Below are 20,596 nucleotides of genomic sequence, written 5' to 3'. Positions count from 1 at the left end.
TAAATAAAACACCAGGCCATTCAACTATAAAATTTTGGGTTTGGGGGGGCAGGTAACATGAGGCAGTGTCTGTAGGTGACTAATCTGGTACTTAGTAGTCACTCTAAGTCAGAGTCTTTACAACACCAGGGGGTGCTGAAAGAATCAAAGTTGGGTTTCCCTCATGTAAAGCATGTGCTCCAGTCCTCTGAGCTGTCTCCTGGTCCTCATCTATAAAATAAATTTAATAACCACCTAATTTCACAGTGATTGTGAAATGACCAAACATTAAGTTGCCAGTATGGACCATCACATACCCTGAAAATAGTAATTAGATATCATTAAGTCCACTATGCCAATATTCTTGTCACTTTAAGAGTTAACAGTCCATTCCTGATGATCTCTCTTGGTTTTTGAAATTTGCTGTTCTAGGATTCCAACTTGGTGGACAGTGTGTATTGGACATTGAGAACTCCATCACTGGGAAAGACCTTCACTAGAATACCTTTGTTTTCCAATCTGAGAAGAATAGGATAGTACTGATATCACTGTCAGAAGTATTCCATGTAAAACATTTAGCATAGCTCCTGGTTAGAAGGTCTGTTAACATTTACTGATAGAAAAATCTGTGAACATTAAGGTAAAAGAGCAGAATGAAAAACTAACACCATAACAGACAGCTCTTAACAGGAACTAGTTATGTACCCCCATGGGGGGCTGTGGGGGGAAGCAGGTGGGATCAGAGGAGTGAAAACCCAACAATAACAGTGAGAGAAGAGACTGCATAATTTTTATTTCCAATAAAAATTAAATGTTTGAGATAATCCTGGTGGTCAGAGGCATATGCCTTGCATGTGCAAGGACCTGAGTTTGAACCCTAGCATGTCATGTTTGACCCCCAACACACTGGTAAGTATAGTCCTGCTGAAGGCCAGAGCAATTGTATAGCAGGTAGGGAACTTGCTTTGCATGTGGTGGACCCAGGTTTGATCCCCGGCATCTCATATGGTCCCCCGAATCTCTCCAGTTGTAGGCAGAATCATGAGTAAGCCCTGAGAACTGCCAGGTATGCCCCCAAAACAATAAAATAGTATAGCTGTGGAGGGCCCCTGATCATTGTTGCCCTGGTTTTCCCTAGCACCCCAAAGCCTGAGTACTGACCACTCTGCCCTGTTGGTCAAGTATGGCAGAGAGTGGTCCTGGGGCCTCACAAGAACTACTTGCAAGACCCCAAAATATAATAAAATGTTTGAACAGTTGTACTTGTTCCAAGGAGAAGGCATGTAAACAGGAGAAAAATGAGAGGGATGTGGACAAAGAGGCTGAAATATCTCATTCAGAAAAGGAACAGGCCACACAGATGAAGGTGCCTCGGGGGTAGTTATTCTGTGAATGGACAAAAAGAAAATGAAGGTAACAAGAGTGGCGGGAAGCCATTTTAGTTTAAGCTTTTTATCTGTAAACTAATTTCTATTGCTATGATTTTTTTCTTTCAGTTTTGTTTTTGAGCAATACCCTGCAGTGCTCAGCTTTATGATCAGATGTCATTCCTGGTGGTGCTCAGGGGACCGTGTGAGGTATGGAAACCTAGACTTCCTGCATGCAAAGCATGTGCTCAGCCTGTTGCACTGTCTCTGCAGACCTAGTCATAGGATTTTCCCCTTCATTATCTCTGTGAATTTGAGCAGAACAGCACTTGTGGCTGCTACCTGTTACTATTCTCACAGGCCCTGAGCCGCCTTAGGATCTGCTGCTGTGGATGCAAGGACCAGACACCTATACTCAGATGAGCTGGTGAGCTTTGGCCTTTCCATTAACCAGCTAAGCAACAATTCCAGCGTGGATCACACCCTACTGGCCACCTACCCAGCACCAGATAAGCTGCCTTCCCTTCCAGGATGGCACGCTTCCTTACCACAATACAAGACCACACCCAATTGCCAGCAATGACACATAAGACAGCCTGGAAAGTTAAAGGAAGTTACTGCTTTGGCTTTGGGGAAAAAAGAGAGAAGGATGGGGGGAAGGTATCTGGAGAAGGTCTTGTTCTACACTTCATCAGATTACTGGGATGCTCTAGTGATGTATGTGGGCTTCCTTTTGTTATTTTTGTTTGTTTGTTTGGGGGTTCACACCTGTAAATGCTCAGAAGTTACTCTGTTCTGCTCTCAGTTTGGTTTTTGAGCAGTTCCTTGGGGACCCATGGGATGTGGGGACTGGCCTTACCTGCGGTACTATTGCTCTAGGGGTTTCATCTCGTTCTACCTTTCCTTTGGGACCAAATCCAGTGCTTCCTGCTTCCAGCCCCTGGGAGTTGCTTGCCTGAGCTCTTTATCATGTGTTTGACTTTGCCACTTCACACGAACCAGGTCAGCTCCCCAGCTACAGGAGTCCTAGGGACCCAGTGTTTTTGTTTATAGCATACAACATAATTGTGATTGTTTAGACATCTGTGTACTTCCTTGAGCACTGTGGGCTCTGTGAGGGCAGAGGTCATGCAGTTCTGTTGCCACTGTAACCAAGGGCTCACACAGAGCCTGGCACCATGCCAAGGAGCCAGGCACTCCAACAGTTGCAGCTGGTCAAAGAGATGGCATCAGTCCAGCCAGAGTTAACCCAGGCTTTGGGCCCTAACCCTTCTCTGAACCCATAAGCTGGCAACAACCCAGGAACCAGGCAATCAGATAAGCAGAACCAGGAGGTGAGATTTAAACCCTCCCAAAGTAGACAAAACAATTATTAGGCCACTTACTATGTGTCTGAAGAAATGAAATAAAGAGTTTTAGACAGAACAATGGAGATAAATCAAACATTAGCTGAGAGTGTGGAAGGTGTTTAGGTTCTCATTTTTGAGCTTTGGAGGCTTCAGAAAGGAAGATATTACTTAAGGCATACATTTAAAAAAACAAAACAAACAAACAAAAAACTTCCAAGAAAGAATCAGTATGGTCCAAGTTGAGAATAACTGGTTTAGCTTGCTTCCTCTCTGAGAAGCTGGTGCAAATTTCATGTTAGAACACAGGTTTTCAAGAAAAATCTCCCCTCCCTCCTATAATTTGCAGGCCCAAAACCAGGTAGAAAGAACACTACTTTGCTTGAGCTCTGTGTCTTCAAAACCCACAAACTTGGCAAAAGCACTTGTGGTGTCCATTTCTGTACTAGCATCTCTATTTAACAGTTCACCTGTACTCATGAGCCCCTGCATCAGAATGAATCACCTAATTTTTGAAGAGCTCTGAAATTCACTATGATTCAACATTTTATACATAAGGAGACAAAGAGTGCAAGGGGGTCTGGGAGGCAGGCAGGGGAGCGGGGTCCTTACAGGATCACAGTCCTGCAAGTCTACACTCAGCCAGAGGGATGATCACAGGGGTCTCCATCTACACTGCCAGAAAACCGCAAAGTTCATTTCCAAAGGTTGGTCTGGATCATGGAAGCATCAATAGAGTTCTGTTAAGAACAATCTCTACAAAGCACTGTGCAGCATCTGATACAGTGTCTCCTAATTTTTCGGGGTGAAGGAGGTGAATTAAAGCATTATCATGATTTGGCTCTTCATGAAACACAAATCTCTTCCAAAGGGGTGGGGGGAAGATGTGTAGTAAATGACTAAAATACAAGTGGGGAAAAATGGTTTGGAGGGGGCATATTTCACAATAATTCATACAGTAGGATATGGTATCTTAGTTGGTAGTAAGACCAAACTGCTTACAGAGTTCCCATAAATAATATTTCCTACTGATGTATGCCCATGGATTTCCTGTGCAATTATCATCCTTCCCAACATTTTATCTTCCCAGACAAACTCTCTGGTTCGGCCAGTTTTCTATCTATATGAATACTGGATACTCATCTCAAAAGTAATTTCACTACTGTTTTTCAGCTTGAAGCAAGGCACTGCTCACTTACACCTGATAAGCCTTTGAGGATGAGTCTAGAAGACCAGCAATCACATGAGACTTGTACAGTACAGTATATCCTATTGAGACAAGTGCCACAGAAACACAAGCCAATGTTTTATTATTCAACCTGATTCTTTGAAATTCATATAGAATGATTCTGACAGTTAAACCAACTAACCTATGATTAATAGCCTGGTTGAAAACACTCATATTTCTCTTTTCAAGCCACAAGCCAAAAGCAGTTCACCCTCAATGTATAACTTTGTAAAACATGTTTCTGAATTATCAACCATCAAATCAACTGTGGTTATTGGAAGGATGCTTACATCCATCAGGATGCCTGGGTTATGTTGTGGTAACAAAGAACACCTGAATCTTTACTCTAAAGATGACCACAGTGGTCACTCAGGAGTCTACAATAAGTTCACCAGCGCTTTCTTTCTGTATTTTACTTGACAATCTAAGTGAAGCAACTGACACTAGTTTAGAGTAAGACCCGGGCTGGAGTGATAGGATAGCAGGTAGGGCGTTTGCCTTGCATGCAGCCGACCCGAGTTTGATTCCCAGCATCCCATATGGTCCCTGAGCACCAGCAAAAGTAATTCCTGAGTGCATGAGCCATGAGTAACCCCTTGCATTGCCGGGTGTGACCTAAAAAGCAAATAAATAAATAAATAAATAAATAAATAAAATAATACCCTTTCTACGTCTTCTCCAACCTTTTCCACAGCTGAACTGCAGGACTGCAGTGTTGATGAGATGATGTTCACCCACTATACCCAGTGAATGATGACCCATCCTGCCACCTTGACCATTATCCCTACCCCTCTTCAATAATAAAATGATGTTGTTATGATACTCACTGAACTTGCGTGTGATGATGCTTCCTAAACTTGTGTGTAACATGGAATTACCTGGAGACCTTAAGTACTTTTGTGCTATGGTTTGGAAGGGGCATATTTCCCAATAATACATACAGTCGGATATGGTATCTATGTCCCTACCTGGAACAGTGAATAAATTCATGTAGTTTGTACATTGGCTTTAGCATTTTAAAACTTTCCCAGAAAGGGCAAGAGTGATGACTTAATGGGCTGGGGCATGCAAAAAAGACTTTGTATGTAGAAGACCCAGGTTCGATCCCTGGCACTGCTTGGTCCTCTGAGAACCTCCTGGAGCAACCTCCAAGTACAGAGCTGAAAACAGCCCCCAAACACAATCAGACTTGACCTCAAAACAAACAAACTTGGGGCTGGAGCAATAGCACAGCGGGTAGGGCGTTTGCCTTGCACGCAGCCAACATGGCCAACACAGGTTCGATTCCCAGCACCCCATATGGTCCCCTGAGCACCGCCAGGAGCAATTCCTGAGTGCATGAGCCAGGAGTAACCCCTGAGCATTGCCAGGTGTGACCCAAAATGCAAAAAAAAAAAAAAAAACTAGCAGCCAGAGCTATACTACAACAGGTATGGCACTTGCCTTGCACTCGGCCAATCTGGGTTCAATACTTGGCACCCAATATGGCCCCCTGAGTCTGCCATGTGAGATCCCTGAGCTTAGAACCAGGAGTAAGCCCTGAGAACCACCAGATATGGTCCCCAAATGAATTTTTAAAAAATAAAAATTAACGGGCTGAAGTGATAACACACAGGTAGGACGTTTGCCTTGCACACAGCCAACCCGGGTTCGATTCCCAGCATCCCATATGGCCAGGAGTAATTCCTGAGTGCATGAGCCAGGAGTAACTCCTGTGCATCACCAGATGTGACCCAAAAAGCAGATAAATAAATAAATTTTAAAAGATCCCCAGGTTATTCTAAGGCACAGAGGCGCTGACAAGTTTGAGAACCACATACAGGCATCAAGATTCACTTCTGTATATACACATATGTATCTGAGGCATACATGCTCCCAATACAGCTGATCTGCTCCCAGGTTCCATGCACCATGCCACCTCTATGACTGTGGTGTCCTAAATCGTGCTAGGATGAATGAGGTTCTGCAGCAGGAGCAAATTGCTCCTAACTCCTAGCACTACAGACTGTCCCAGTGTTCACCACTGGCTTCACTATATGACTCAAGAAACATGTTTTTCTGTTCTTGGTCTGTGCATTTAACATAGCTTGTCTAGCATCCTATCTCCTGCTACTTTACATTTCCCCCAAGATGTTGTTTTAATAAATTTGCCAGACCTAGAGTCACTCAAAACTCAAATATTCAACCCCAAGTACTGTGGAAGGACTGGGCAAATGTCTGGTTAGAGAACAGGGACATTGACTGCTTTTAGTAACTGAAACTATGCCTTTTTTTCAAATCTCTATTCCCAAAGATAATAGACTGTCACTGTTACTGTCACTGTCATCCATTGTTTGTTTGTCGATTTACTCGAGCAGGCACCAGTAAGATCTCTATTCCTCCCAGCCCTGAGATTTTAGCAGCCTCTCCTTATTTGTCTTTCCCAATGACTGGAGGCTCTTTCAGGGTCAGGGGAATGAGACCTGTCATAGTTACTGGTTTTGGTATATTGAATACACCATGGGGATCTTGCCAGGCTCTGCCCAGGCGGGCGGGCAGGATATTCTTGGTAGCTTGCCGGGTTCTCCGAGAGGCACATATATATATTTCTCCCTGCGATCTGTTGCCTACTGTTTGAACTCCATCAAACGTGGTGTGGTAATTATGGAAAATGGGTAGGAAGTGTCTTACGATGTGTGGTGACGGTTGGGTAGTGGAGGTCAGCTGCCGGGGCTGGGTCCCTTGGGACAGGGAGGGCTCTTGCTCACCCACCTCTGGGTTGCCCCAAGTGAAAAGAGCCTGGCGCAGAGATAACAGACAACTAGTAAAAATGTGGGTAAGTCAATTAATTATCATGAGTAGTAACCTGTTAAGGAAATGAAAAGCAAACATGAGATCAAAAAACACAGCATCTCAACTGAAAACTCTGTGTATCCAGTTGTCTCTGACTATGATTACGACTTCCTCCTTTTTGTTGGGGGGCAGTGGGGTGTCTTCTAAACTGCGCACAGTAATTCCTGGCCCAGAACTCCAGCAATACAATGCCCAGGATATGGCACTTCTCTATTCCTGTAGTGGTAGGGATTGCCCAGTTCACTCCAGAAATCCTTGAGGGCCTCCAGGGCTGCACCAGTGATGCTCAGGGTACCATGCAGTGCCAGGGATGGAGCCAGGGTTGACCAATTGTAAGGTAAGCACTTTAATCCCTGTACCAATTTCCTCATTTTTGTCCATTTCTCCTGGGATAAAATGATTTGGGAGATGCGTGCTGAAAGCAGACTATAGGCCAAACATGATGGCCACTTGCTACCTGTACTGCAAACCATAACGCTCCAAAGGAGAGAGAGAGAGTAAAACGGAATGTTACTGTCACAGAGGCAGGGTGGGGGAGGGGAAAAGGGGAAGAGGGATACTGGGAAAAGTAGTGGTGGAGAATGGGCACTGGTGGAGGGATGGGTACTCGATCATTGTATGACTGAAACATAATCACTAAAGTTTGTAAGTCTATAACTGTATTTCACAGTGATTCATTAAAAATATTTAAGGGGCTGGAGCAATAGCACAGGTGGTAGGGCGTTTGCCTTGCACGCAGCCGACCTAGGTTCGATTCCCAGCATCCCATATGGTCCCCTGAGTACCACCAGGAGTAATTCCTGAGTGCATGAACCAGGATTAACTCCTGTGCATCGCCAGGTGTGACCCAAAAAGAAAAAAAAAAGATATGTGATAGTGTGGTGGTCTAGGTAAGAGACTATGAATGTTTAGTGTCTTCCATGTGGCAGCAAAGTCCAGGACACATACAGTGGGTGCAGGGAGTATTGTGAACACAGATAATTAGCCAGCAGCACACAAATGGACTTTTGGCAAATCATCTCCTGATCTTCAGAATCTTTAAAAAAAAAAAAAGCAGAAAATACAGCTTGTTTGCCCTTGCTTTGCAGCTTAATTTAGGAATCATAGTGGTTTTACATAAACCCTTATTTTTTGAAAAAAGAAGTATTCAATATTTTGAACAAGAAAGTTAACTTAGACCCAAGGGAAAGAAGCATTGTATACCATTACATAACAGTTACTCTATTACTTGAAAACTGAATGGCAGCCTCAGGCGGCAATGTCAAAAGGAGAGAGAAATCATTTTGTGAAATTATCTGAATGCAGCCATCTCTTCTGATGCATTGTGAGTTCACAATGGTTGTGCTTTTCCCTAAACTCATTCAATCTGAACCTAAGAGAAGAGTTTTACTCCCGTTTAGAGTTAGCTAAAAAAGAAAAAAAAAGCAGACAGGATTCTTCTAATAAATTTTGCAATAAAAATCACTAATACTCTAAAGGCCCTGCTTATTGCAAAAAATTCATTACACAATCCTTTGTAGGGTCTCTGTTAACAATCTATTTCCTCTACAAACTTCACAAAAAACAGGATGGAAGATCATAGGGTCCACACCTATCCCCCCACCCCAGGTTTGTGACTGTAGCCAGTGAGTTAATCTCTCTAAACTTGCCTGTAAATGAATTTACCTGCTAGACAGGGAAAGTGTAAGCACTAGGAAATGTGAAGGACATACAAATATCCTTCCTCTGAACACTTTCAGTCTTAAGAAGCTCTCTAGAACACAAACTTCATAAGAAAGGCTGCCTTACTAGACTCAAAATGCCTACCTAGAGATCGTTGTTCCTCAACCAGCATCCTTTAATCCTGTACACGTCATCTCCAGTCCCAGGGTTGAATACTGAATGGAGCAACCCAGCTTATTCTATTTCCTCTGCCACCATGACTGGTTAACAGACCAACAGAAGGGAAGTTCAGAAATTCTGGAGTGGCTTTGGAGCAAGAGCATAGGCCTTTACCCTTGAATGTGGACAAACAGGCATATGTTCCTTCAGCTACTAGCAGCCAGGCTACCACCCTGAACAACTCTTTCTTGCACTTCTTAGAGCATGTGTGTTCTATTTGCTGTCTCCTGGCCTCAAACAATACGAGAGCCCTGCCAGCAGCCCTCTAGCTACTATGAAGAGAGTTAACCTGGGCCAACAGACACAAGGGAAGAGCCAACAAAATCACAATGAAATGAAACCATGATCAAAGTGTGCCTAAAACCTCTCCATGTTTTGGTAACTTGACATACTCAATTGCTTCCACCAACTATCTAATTTGAGCAGGGTTTTCTGAACCTTAAAAACATCCCAAATGAGGGCTAGAGCAATAGCACAGCGGGTAGGGCATTTGTCTTGCACGCGGCCAACCCGTGTTCGATTCCCAGCATCCCATATGGTCCCCTGAACACCGCCAGGGGTAATTCCTGAGTGCAGAGCCAGGAGTAACCCCTGTGCATTGCCGGGCATGACCCAAAAAGAAAAAAAAATCCTAAATGAAATATCCTCAGCTTCCCTGGGGGAACCACTAAGAAAAAAAATCATACATAAACCCCATTTCTCTCCACGTGGTTTAACTCAGCCATCAAATTCCCTAGGAGCAAGAACCCTCATTGGTCTGGGTGACTTGCTAAACTATGGCCTAAAAAGTTCTCTGGAAACTGGTATTCAATAATTAGTTAAGATGAGTAAGTCACTGGGGCTTGAAGATAGTAGAGCAGGTTAAGGCACTTGTCTTACAAACAGCTGACCCAAATTCCAACCCTGGCACCATATATGGTCCTTCAAGTACCACCAGAAGTGATTCCTGAGCCAGGAGTGATTCCAGAGCCAGGAATAAGCCCTGAGCACAGCTGTTCGTGACCCCCAAGTCCCCACCACCACCACCACCACCACCATCACCAAATTTTAAAAATTAATTAGTGCAAAGAAACTTAGCAAACCAAAGGAGTTTCAGAACCTCTTCCTCATCAAATGCAATGATTAATAGGGGGATACCTAGATCACCCTTGGTCCCAAAATATAGGGAATATAAGAAAAGACTGAATCGAGAGAGGGTAGGGAAGAGACAGATGAGTTAAGCAACAGGGGACAGGGAGCAATAAAAATTGGTGTTGTTAAGAAACGACGGAGCTAAACCACAGAGCCGATAACACTGAAATCATGAGACTCAAACTTTAACAAACAAATTTTGAAAGGAGTCTGTGGAGATGGCAGGCTGGGGTGGGGTTAGTGGTAGAAGAGAGAACTGGTGGTGGTGGAAGGAAGTTGACACTGGTGGCAGGATCTGTGACAGAATATTGGTTTTTTGGTTTGTTTGTTTGTTTGTTTTGCTTTTTTTGGGCAATGCACAGGGGTTATTCCTCACTTTGCACTCAGAAATTACTTCTGGCGGTGCTCAGGGGACCATATGAGATGCTGGGAATCAAATCCGGGTTGGCTGCGTGCACGGGAAAAGCCCTACCTGCTGTGCTATTGCTCCAGTCCCTGTGACAGAATATTGTTCGTCTAAAACCCAGCTATGAATAATTGTAAATCACGATATTTTAATAAAGTAAAATTTAGAGGGAAAGACCAAAGTCCTCCCCATCAGATATGCCTGAATTAGAAAAGCAGGAAGAAGCTTATAAGGCTTGCATTTTTATTGGTGCTGCGGATGAAACCTAGCACCACATGTTTTCTACCAGTGAACTATAGCTAGCCAAGTTCATGAAATGGAAGTCATCAGATGGGCCCCCATCTGCAAAATGAGGACAGCAACACCTATCTCCTACCTGGGCAATAAGAGCCATTGAAAGCAACTCCTCAGGCTGCATTCAAGAAAAATGCAGTTCTCTCTTTCTGCATGGCTAAGCTTTCCTCATAGTCTTGGTTCTGATTTGGGGTTCAGAAATTCAGGTCATCAAATATATACAGTGCTTGGCCACTTCCCAGATCTCTCAGCAGAGTCAGCCCTTGAAGGATAAGGACAGCTAATATACACTGAGCCTCCTGTAAGATCTTGGGCAGAGGGCATATCCAACTTTCTGGTTAGGCTGCTTCCTGCTTGCTTCCTGCAAGAGGGTATAAGGGATCACAGTCATGGAACTGGCAGCATGGCACATTTGCACGTACCTAGAAGATATAGATTCAAACACATACCAGCAATGCAGGATTCTAGCCCAGTGTTCTGCACCTTTTTACACCTGCGGACCTGTCCCCGTACCAGGGACTGAAGACCCCTCTAAGTTCCAGGAGGACAGGGGATCCCGTTTCCTTCACTCAGCTATTCAAGCACCCCAAGAAGGATTTCTTGAGTGAGCGGACAAAGAATGATAGAATTCTAGCTCTCAGAACAGAATGTATTATATGCCTACTTAGAAAGCCCACTGATTGTTAAATGTGTAGCAGGGAGATCAAAGACCTGGAAATACCAGAGGCCTTCTGAGGCTGACAGAGAATTCTGGCCTGAGAATTTAGTGCCCAGGCCTGTGGCCTAGGCATATTCCTAAATATACTGAGTCACAATTTTCCTTCTCAGACAGACTCAATTATCAAGATTAAATATAGTTTGTTTGTTTGTTTTTGGGGGGGGGGATGAATCCACACCTTGAATGAGATGTGGTGCTAGGTTTGCAGGGATCCACACCTGAATTGCCCAGGGCTTATGCCTGGCTCTTTGTTCAGGGATCACTCAAGGAACCATAAGTCGTGCTGGGAATGGAACCAAAGCGAGTTATTTTAAAAAGCAAGTGCCCTACTGGCTACTGTCTCTCCAGCCCTTAAATACAATTTTTAATCCAGCTTACAAATAGACAAGATGAAAAAAAAAACTATATGTCAAAATACTAATGATAGTGGGCCCTAGCTGGTACTATAATAGGAAAATTTTCACAAGATATTTTTTTTCACTTCTGTGAATTTTTGGATTTTATATAATAAACATAAATTGACAAAAATAAAAGTGAGGTGGCGGCAATTAAAGTGTCTTACACAACACCTATGCCATAAGCAGGGTCCAGTATATGCTACTCGCCTCTGAGCACTGTACAGACATTGGGAGGAGCCATCTACACTGCCTATGTCTCCTACTCCTTGTTATGTATTTCAGCTAACTTAATGCCATCCTTGCATGACTTGTTTTCTAAGCCCTCTTCTATCCCTCCTCTCAGCAAAGTCTCCATCTGTTAAAAACCCACTCTGGGTACTGTATAACCAGCTCGAAGAATCAGCAGCATGCTCTCATTTGCTCATTCATCTGTTAATTCATTAACTGAGTAAACACTGATTAAAAACCTACTATCTTGAATATCCCTGCTTTTGCTTGCCCACCATTCACAAACTGTTCTCAGTTTATTTGGGCAGAAGGCCCTTCTTTGCTCATACTTTGTCCTTGCACTCTGGGAGGTGCAGACCCCACCTCAGCTCCTTTAAGGGGTGGGCATTTGAAGCAGGAGAACCAATCAGCATCTCATTTGCCTAGCTACAAGGGATTGGCTATGGGACAGGCACAGGCATGACTAATCACAGGCACTGAGACTCAGTACTAAGACTTTCCTTGAACTACTGAAAAGTGGTCTCCCCCCCAACCACCACCACTACCTTCTGCTATAACTACTGACAGCCATCTTGCCACCAGCAGCCGCTAATCCCCTAAAGAAATGGTAGGCAACTCTAAAAGATGAAGAAAAACTGTGAAAGCCTTTGCAATACGATTTAAGCAACCACGATTCAAGTCCCATCCCTGATCTTCTCAATGACAAACCCAGCAAACTCCTTTCCTGCAGGATCCACTTTCAGTTGGGGTTGTTTTGTGATCAGAAGAATCCTGGAGCCAGAGAGATAGTGCATGGAGTAAGACACTAGCCTTGGACATGGCTGGCCCTGGTTCAATCCCCAGCAGTACGTATGGTGGGGCTGGAATGATAGGCCGCACAGTGGATAGGGCACTTGCTTTGCACACGGCTGACCAGGGTTCAATTCTTAGCATCCCATATGGTTCCCTGAGCACTGGCCAGGAGTGATTCTGAGTGCATGAGCCAGAAGTAACCTCTGTGCATCATGGGGTGTGACCCAAAAAGCAAAAAAAAAGAAAGAAAAAAACAGCAACACGTATGTACGTATGGTACCTGTAGCAGAGCCTGGAGTAAACCCTGAGCACTAGCAGATGTGACCTAAAAATCCATTTACTTACACACACACACACACACCCCACAAAGAATCCTTACTAATAAAATTTGGCATGCTGAGACAAAATGCCTATGCCCATTGATCCAGCTTGATGATCCAGGCCATCTTCCCTGGCACCCATTCTGATGTGACAGCTGCAAACAACTGTCATTGTCCAAAGTCAATAAAATAGATGTTTTTATTAAATACCACACATAGCAAAGGGAGCAGGCATGGGGATTATCAGGAAAGGCTTCACAAGAAATAGCATTTGAGATATTCTGTATTTCCACTGAGACACAGAAGACAGAATTACTGCTTCAGAGAGTGAAAATAACACTGTTGATATGCTTTCTTCTTACAGTAAATGAAAACCACTCCATGGCACATTGCATGAAGGACAATGATACTTAAAAATGCTTACAGGCGCTCTTAGAGTGAGTCAGAAAACAGCATCTCAAGAGACAGCAAAGTGCCAGGGTCAGTCAGCAGCCCCTGAATGTTACAGAAAATGGCACACTTTTAAATCATATTCAGGTCTGTATATTTTTTAATTTGATTCTATAAATTTGTATTTTTATGCCAGTTTTTCCTCACGCCTTGGATGACTGTTGATAAAATCATAATAGCCCCTTCAAGATGAATGACCCATTTACTGGATTTACTGCCAACAAATGATAAAAAGGGAAAGAGAAGTAACACAAGTCTCCAGTCCCATGAAACATTCCAGGATGGGTTAGAAATGTGTCTGAAGGCAGAAAACAACAATGGCTACTGTAAAAGCACCACTGGGAACATTCATTTCACTAAGAAAGTGAAAAGAGGCTAGTTTCCCTTAGATCTTTGAGGATGCATACTCAAAGGGAATGTTGTTAAGATAAATAAGTCTGAAAAATAGGACAAATTCTCCTTGCCTTTGTTGTTTCTAAACACATCAGCAATTCATTTTTTCTAAAAACATAGCTCCAATTACCAAAGCAAAAAGAATCCTACCACTGGAAAAAAAAAAAAACTAAACCTCTCAAAACACTTCCACACAGTCTCATGAAAGGTGGTGGGGGGCTCTGGAGCAATGGCACAACGGGTAGGACACGTTTGCCTTGTACCGCGCCTGACCTGGGTTCGATTCCCAGCACCCCATATGGTCCCCCGAGCACCACCAGGAGTAATTCCTGAGTGCAAAGCCAGGAGTAATCCCTGTGCATTGCCGGGTGTGACCCAGAAAAAAAAAAAAGAAAAAGAAAGGTGGTGGGGTTTAGTGACAGGAGGAAAGTAGGAAACGGGCGGGCGGGCAGGCAGTCAATTGTTGAATTCAACTTTCTCTATTTGCCACAGGATCACTGCTTAATACACCTTGACCAGCAGCTATGAAGGCCCAGACAGAATCACGCAACAAATGGAATGGAAAGACTTATGGTGTGGGGACATGTAAGCACTGAGTCCCAAAAAGGGAGGAATTGTTACTTGGCACGCATTCCAGAATGCCTGAATCTGGGCTACAGAGATAGTGAGGAGGATTAGGTGCTTTCTCCGCACACCTCTGACCCAGGTTTGATCCCTGGCCCTGCATGTGTTCCCCTGAGCACACAGTTAGGGATAGAACGTAAGAACAGATGGGGTGGCCTCCAACCCTCCTTCACTTGTGCACACACAAAAACAGAAATGCTGCTTTCTGCTTGATGGAGATGTGCTTCCCCAGAGATCTTCCTTTCTTCTCAAAAAATGTTGGAAAAATCCCAAGGTGAAGTGTTTCTTCATTAACTCCATTATTTTTGTATTTAAAAAAAATGACATGTCGAAAGTGGACTATGGACTGAACATGTTTGCCACTCAATGCCTCTTTTGCAGACCACAACACCCAAAAGGAGAGAGAGAACACAGGGGATTGCCCTGCCACAGAGGCAGGGGGGGATGGGGGGATGGGGGTGGGGGGGATATTATCCATGGTGGTGGAAAATGGGCACTGGTGGAGGGATGGGTATCTGATCATTGTATAATCAAACCCAAGCACAAAAAATTGTAAATCTACAACTGTACCTCATGGTGTTTCACTAATAAAAAAAAATGACATGTTTATGTTTACAAAATCAAAACTCTGTACAACAGCTACACAGTATGCAATCTTCCATCCACCCTAGGCCCAAGATCCCACCAATCTTTCTGAAGAGCTCAACAGCCTTCAACCTTTTCGTGGTACCGTTCCAGCAACAGGCTATGCATAATCGAGTGTACGAGTGTGCTCATGTGTCAGCACTTACACCTCCCTTTCTTCTTCTTCTTTTTTTTTTGTTTTCTTTTTGTGTCACACCCAGCGATGCAAGGAGTTACTCCTGGCTTTACACTTAGGAATCACTCCTGGCGGTGCCCGGGAGACCATATGGGATGCTGGAAATTGAACCTTGGTCGGCCATGAGCAAGGCAAACGCCCTACCCACTGTACTATCACTCCAGTTCCTCCCTTTCTTCTTCATACCTGAAAACATACACATAGCCTCCTACATATTGCCTCATCTTAAAAAATTAAAAAATGCAAACTTTGTGTGATTTCTTTCATATGTTATACAAAAATGATACATAGAGAAATGGTGTATAGATGAACATACTAAAGAAAATTTTTTAAAAAGTCTAACTTTTGGATGCTAAGCAAAATTATTGGTTTGCCAGAAGAAAATGGGCAAGAGGAGTGCATAAACAGATAGAAGATGAAGATAAAATTTATGGTGAAGCTTGTCACTGTCACTGTCCTCCCATTGTTCTTCGATTTGCTCGAGCGGGCCCAGTAATGTCTCCATTGTGAGACTTGTTGTTACTGTGTTTGGCATATCGAATACATCACGGGGAGCTTGCCAGGCTATGCCGTGCGGGCGAGATACTCTCGGTAACTTCCCAGGCTCTCCGAGAGGGGCGGAGGAATTGAACTCGGGTCGGCCATGTTGGCTGTGTGCAAGGCAAACGCCCTACCACTGTGCTATCGCTCCAGCCCCATGGTGAAGCAGTAAAAACAATTCTATTGTGAAGGACAGAACTGAATTTAAGAGCGGTATACACACAGGTTGCTTTTTAATGTTACACATGTAAAACACTTAATCTTAACTTAAATAAAAATATTTTTAATTTTGGGTTTTTTGGTGGGGGGCCATACCTAGAGGCATTCAGGGATTACTCCTGGATCTCCATTCAGGGATCACTCCTGGCAGGCTTGGAGGACTATATGAGGTGTCAGGGATCAAACTTGGGTTAACTGCATGCATGGCAAATGCCCTACAGACTGTGTTATCTCTCCAACCCTAGATACTTTAATTTTTTTAATATGTCCTTTTTAGTATGTCTGACTACTATGTTAAACAGTGGTAGAACACATCACATGAGCGAGACCCTAAGTTCAATCGCCAGTACCCTTGGTACTATCTCTTTGGCCCTATTCTTGATCATTTTTGCCATGCAGAAACTATAAACACAGACTCTATGCTACACTAGACAGCCTAAGACCATATCCCACCTCTACCACCACTGCATGACCTTGGACAAGTACCTTTTACCTGCTGTGTCTTAGTTGATCTCATCTGTAAATTATAAATTTTTATAACAATGCTTTTCTTATCATTTTATTCTGAGGTCAAAATGAATTAATAAATGAATACTGTCTGGCACACATTAAGCACTTTAACAAAGGCTATTATTATTGGTTTCCAATTCACTAATTCTCTCTTTGCCTATGTTTAATCCACCTACCCATTTGATTTTAATTCCATTTTTTTTATCTCAATTTGGTTGATTTTCTACACTTGATCTTTTTTAACTTTCCAATGTTTTCCTTTTTTAATTTTTTTGGGTGGGAGGAAAGCTAGAACTATATTCCACTGTCCCAAGCACTGCTCAGGGGATCCAAGGACATCAGTGTTACTTGGCCTGTGTTTGCAAGCCTGTGTTTCAGTGATCGGGCCCAATGATGCAGTGCTGCTGGGCCCAATACTTGGGAACACGAGGATCACACACAGTGATTCCTGGGAGGGGCATATAGAGCCAGAGATAAAACTTGGGTACAGCACATATCTGGTATGCACTACAACCCTCTGTGCTAACTTTCTGGTCCTCTTTTAGTTTTATACAAATCTTAGTCATTTATTCTTAAGGGTTCTTTTTTAGACAGGGGATTTTGGGCCTCACGCAGTAATGCTTTGGGACTACTTATGGTTATGTGCTAGGGAACACTCTCAATAGTACTAATGGGACCATAAATGGTACCAGGGATAAAACTGGGGTCAGCTGCATTTAATGTAAGTGCCTTAACCCCTATATTAACTCTTCAACCCCAATTTTAAATATACCATTTTTAGAGGTTTTTTAAGATAGGTTCTATTACTTCCAAATTGAAGTAGCTAATTTCATGAATACCATTTATAACATTTCACTGTAAACTCATTTTCAGAGAAGATAATTTTTATGTTGGCATGCATTTGCTCTAGGCTGTTAAAATATCCTTAGAGAGTAATTTTGTGTTTGTGCTAAGGATTTTCATGGTACTGGATGAGTTTTGTTGTTATTTTGCAGCTTGAGGATCATGTCTCAAAGAGAATAAAAATTAAGAGTTCACAAATATGGGCCTACATTTTTAATTTCTCATTGGTGACAGGTAGCTTGCCAGGCTCTGAGGTGTGTGCGGGCTACTCTCAGTTTGCCAGGCTCTCTGAGAGAGATGGAGGCTTTGGGGCAGCCTCTAATCACCTTTACAGGTATTCCCAGTCAGGCATATATGTGGGAAGGATACTTTTGGTACTTTTAACATTTTTTAAAAAACTTAATTTGAAAAAAAATTTTATTTTAATTAAAAAAAATAAAAAGCCAAAGAAGCAAAGACCAGCCAAAGGCACATATCTGAGTGTATCATTCATACTCACACTGAAATGAGAAGGACTACCCATGCTATTTTTTTTCTTTCTTTTTGGGTTGGGCTGGAGCAATAGCACAGCGGTAGGGTGTTTGCCTTACATGCAGCCAGAGTGGCTGACCCTGGTTCGATTCCTCCACCCTTCTCAGAGAGCCCGGCAAGCTACCGAGAGTATCTTGCCCGCACAGCAAAGCCTGGCAAGCTCCCCATGACGTATTCGATATGCCAAACACAGTAACAACAAGTCTCACAATGGAGACTTTCCTGCGCCCACTCAAGCAAATCGATGAACAATGGGAGGACAGTGCTTTTTGGGTCACACCTGAAGTTACACAGGGGTTAGTCGTGGCTCATGCACTCAGGAATTACTTCTGGCAGTGCTGGGGAGACAATATGGGATGCTGAGAATCGAACCCCGGTTAGCCGTGTGCAAAACAAACACCCTACCCACTGTCACTCCAGCCCTCTACCCATGCTATTTAAAATGTTATTTTTTAGTTAGTATTTTTTTTTTGCAGAGGTGAAGGTTGGGGGTTGGGGTTTGTGATGACCAGCTGTGCTCAGGCTTACTCCTGGTTCTGTGCTAAGGGATGACTCCTTGCAGTGCCCAGGGAAATGATGAGGTGGTATAGATTGAACCTGGGTTGGGCACGTGCAGGGTCCTGTACTGTCAATCCAGACCCTAGGTTATTTTTTTAAGCAAGTATATTTACATACAACCACGACACAACTTTTGTACATTAGAATAGAGGTGAACTCTGGGGGCAGAAATTAACTGCAAAAATTAACTGCAACAGAACATGAAGGAGCTTCCTAGAGGGATGGAAAATTCTATTACTTAATCTGGGTGATGCTGGGGTGTGTAACATATTACAGATTATTTAAGCTGTACAATTAAGATTTGAGCATTGATGCATAGTGAGTTGACCCCTGCAGAGAACTGCTGTGTGTCCCCAGAATTCACATGCTGAAAATCTAATCTCTAGTGTGCTGGCATTGGGAGGAAGGGTCTATGGGAGGTAATTACCTTGTGAGGTTGAGTCCTCACAGATGGAATTAGTGCCCTTATTCAAGAGACCCCCAGAGATCTTCCACACTCCTTCTTACCCTTATCCTTATTACCAGTGAGGTCATATAGTGAAAGAAGGTCTGCACGAACCAGGACCTTAAGGACTTACTAACCCCATGACCTTGGACTTCTCAGCTTCCATAACTTTGAGGAGGAAAAAAAAATATATGCTGTTATATAACACCCATCTGTGGAATTCTGTAATAGCAGCCTGAGTGGTCCAAGACGTGCCTTAGTAGAGTGCACTTGAGCAAAAGACTTCCCTTCTTTGAATCACAACTTTCTAGCACTGGTATGAAGCATCGACAAGATAGATAGTTCAGATACAGCTCTCAGCTTTGGACCCAGATGGCCACCTTGAATCCAGCTGTTACTTACCAACTTGGTAAGCTTGAACAAATTACTCAAACTCCAGGCCTCAGTTTCTTCTCCTGTAAAATAGAGAAGTTAAGTCGATTAGGACAGCGCTCAGTACGCAATTAACCTTCAGCAAATCTAGCCACTTGTGTTATTTCCCATGCCAGAGACATACCCTGAGAATATCAACCCCAAATTCCATTTCCTTAGATCATCAGTTTACAGAACATAGTTTCAACAAACATTTTCTCAATGAATGTGCAAAATAGTCTTTTATATTACGAATAAATAGAGATTCAAAAAAAAAGTGAGGATTCAGAGAGGCTAAGAAACTTAGGGCAGCATAGCAAGACCCAAAACCCAAACTAAACTCCTAAGACTGAGGATAGAGAGTTGGCTGTGCTGTTATTCCTTCAAGCTTTGAATTCTAAGATAAAGAATGCTGGGATTCTGAGATAGGTATAGCACCAAGTCTTGGTCCTTGAGAAATGTTCAGCTCAACTTAAACTACTTTTAGTCATTCTGTTCCTGAATCACTTCCTGCTTTATGTTTCTATACCACAGAGAAAGGAAAATAAATGTGCATGACACCCTTCTCGCCAGCCTCAACATCTCCAACAGAGACAAAAAACTTAAGAACGAATGGAATTTTCATGCGACCACAGTTCAAGAACATCTCATATACACACACTCACCAGCATTTAGAGCGAAGGGAAAACAAGGTCTTCAGGGGATAGACACTGACTTCATGGAACACAGAGAAAATGCCTTTCCGACCTTCATTTTGATAGATCTTTAGCCACTTAGTGCTTTCTCTTTGCTTTTCACACATTGCTTAAACAACAGGAAGCCACTCCAGCAGGTTCATTTTATTCACAGAAGGTTTAGAGGCCGCGTCTACTCGCCCCAGAAGAACACCATCCCTGGTCATTTCAGCCACTCTTACTGCTTTGGCCTGCTCTGCTTCTATGTGCCAACTTAAGCTTTTTTCTTGTACTTCCTGTTGTTGCATGAATGTGCTATAAAATTCTTGGGACGGAGAGCTAGCTCAAAGGGCTGGAGCATATGCCTTGCCAGCGGGATGCCCAAATTCAAAATTCAATCTCTGGCACCACACTGCATGTCCCTCAAGCACCTTTAGTGACCCCCACGAAACAAACCAAATTATGAATATTAGTCTTCACATGCATACAACACATCCCATACTCTATAGATGCACGCGCATGCACACACACACCACACACACACACACACACACACACACAATGACAATTGATCCCTCATACTCTGTCTTCCACTACATGAAGGTTGGCTTCTCTTTTTTTCTGGTTCTTTGGCCAGATTTATAAAACAGCCGGAGCT

At 43.2% G+C, this 20,596-nt stretch overlaps 1 protein-coding gene across 7 annotated transcripts in view; it reads right to left on the bottom strand.

Annotated features, from left to right (window-relative positions):
- CYRIB (CYFIP related Rac1 interactor B) overlaps positions 1–20,596 on the bottom strand; it is a 142,020-nt gene that overhangs the window by 77,707 nt on the left and 43,717 nt on the right. For all 7 annotated transcript variants that reach the window (XM_056138167.1, XM_056137917.1, XM_056138246.1 and 4 more), the window contains exon 2: positions 19,256–19,308. The gene's annotated coding sequence lies outside the window, so the exon portion shown is untranslated. The remainder of the gene's footprint in view (positions 1–19,255; positions 19,309–20,596) is intronic.

Source organism: Sorex fumeus, unplaced genomic scaffold (assembly GCF_029834395.1).
Source record: "Sorex fumeus unplaced genomic scaffold, SorFum_2.1 ptg000002l, whole genome shotgun sequence".
NCBI lineage: Eukaryota > Metazoa > Chordata > Mammalia > Eulipotyphla > Soricidae > Sorex > Sorex fumeus.
The sequence above is the reverse complement of the archived record's forward strand: the minus strand, read 5'-3'. Positions and strand labels throughout refer to the sequence as shown.